The sequence below is a fragment of the Arachis ipaensis genome, chromosome B06 (assembly GCF_000816755.2).
Source record: "Arachis ipaensis cultivar K30076 chromosome B06, Araip1.1, whole genome shotgun sequence".
Taxonomy (NCBI): domain Eukaryota; kingdom Viridiplantae; phylum Streptophyta; class Magnoliopsida; order Fabales; family Fabaceae; genus Arachis; species Arachis ipaensis.
Genome location: NC_029790.2, coordinates 118932382 through 118934556, shown reverse-complemented (window position 1 = coordinate 118934556; position 2175 = coordinate 118932382).

Sequence of the window (2175 nt, the reverse complement as noted above, 5' to 3'; positions counted from 1 at the left end):
GCCTAACAAGTTATTATTTAAACTTGTAATGACCTATATCACATGGAAACACATTATTATAAAACACAATTGGATTGTTATAAGATTAGATTTGTGCAAAATGAAAGTTCAACTATTTATTTTTAATGGCTAACTAGAAATTATAGTTAAAAAAGGTTTCATTTTAATTTCATAATTTATAGATCAAATAACAAAAATAATTTATCAAAAACATACACACAACAAATAATGAATATACTAGTATTATAACCAAATTCGCATGTTTATATCTCGAGTCTTATACTAATTTTTTTTAATATAACTATTTTTATTTGATACCCTTACATAAAAATCCATCAATTTTCTCAAATAACTAAAGTCGTATTCCTAGAACAAACTTTTTTTTGTTCTTATATTAAGTTTATAATTAATATAAATACAATGAAATAACATACCTTATTATCATATTATTATCAATAATATTGAATGATTAATTGAGTTGTTACAAAATTCTAAAGTAACAAAATTTAAACTCTAAACCCAATTTCACGGTAATCAATTCCAAACCCTAAACCCAATTTCATGGTAACATAATTTAAACTCTAAACACTAAATTTACATAAATTTGTTCAATTTGTTCATAGAACATATATTAAAATCTATTTCACAGCAAAATCCAAATATTAATGGTAGAAACGACCAACTTACTTGAAATGGAGTCGGTGGTCGGTGGCGTAGCAGACTCCTCGTCGCAGTAGCGAGGCGGTGCAGATTTTTTACAGGGCAGAGGCGCAGTTTGAGCAATTCTCTAGTCGTGGAGAAGGGATAGTGCAACGAGAGGAGGGAGACGGCAGCGGTGCTGACGAGGTAGCGAGAAAAGGAGACGGGTAGAGAGAGTGGGAAAAGAAAGTGTAGAGAGAGAGAGAGAGGAGATTTTGAAATGAAGGGGGAGAGGGTTCGCGCTTTGAATTTTAAGGTTCTTTACCGGCGGATAAATCCGACGGTAACGCATTGCGGTCACCAAAATGCAGTGTTCTACTAAAATGGATTCACCGACGAATTTTTCTACGAGTAAATCCCAAACTAAATTTCGCGTATATTTTTCTCGTTTTTCCTCAAATTATTACCGGAGAATTTATCGTCAGAAACGAAAATTCGCCGATAATGATTTGACCTGATGAATTCCACATAAAAACCGTCTCTAAATTCGTCGGTAAAACTGACGCTAATATGTGACGCTAAATCTCAATGTTACTCAGCGTTTTTCTTGTAGTGTTAACCAAATTGTCAGTATATATTTTTGTCTAGAACAATTAGATATTTTTTTATTTTTTTAATTTTTTTCTCATAGTTTTATTTTTTGTTTTTATTATTTTAAAGATTATTGGAATTGGTGAGAACTTTGATTTTAAATGTTGGAAACTTAAATAAAAATGTCGAAAATTTTGTTTGGGGTCAACTTGACATTTTATATAATAATAATAATTTCATTATACATTGTAGAGATAAGTATTAGGATATATAAATTATTATTATCCTTAACATGCTATGACATACACACAACACTAAGGTTCAAGTGTTCAACGGAAAAATCAAGAACATACATGAATTTTAATTCAGATAAGAAAAAAGAATTCTAACATGTGATGAGGGTTTTATTGTAAATTCCAATTAAAAAAATTAGGCCCTGATAGTTTACAAGGAAAAACAGTAGAATAGGTTTATTTGTAAATATAGTTAATTGACATGTAAACAGATAATTATATTATTTCAAAAAGCTTAGAATCAAAATTGATTTAACAAATATAGTGTCTTATTTTTATTTTTATTGTTATTTAATTTCTTTGGAATTAGGTGTTGGAATGCGTTACTCCATGCTCCCATAATTCTTTTATCATGGCATGGCAAATGAAAATGATGAAAATAAAACTTGGTGAAATTATGAAATTGCATTATAAAATATAAGCGAGATTAACTAAAAGAAAAACAATACTTCAACTAAATATGTTGTCAATACTTAATTATGTACCAAATGTTTTGATTCAAAAAGGAAAAGAAAAATTACACGAGCTCAACTGAAAATTGAATGAAAAAAAGGGCATGATTTGAAGTTTGGAATACATGTAGGCCTTGTGTCTCAGACTCTAATCAAACATGCATCCCCATACAATAATACAATACAATACAGTACAAAAT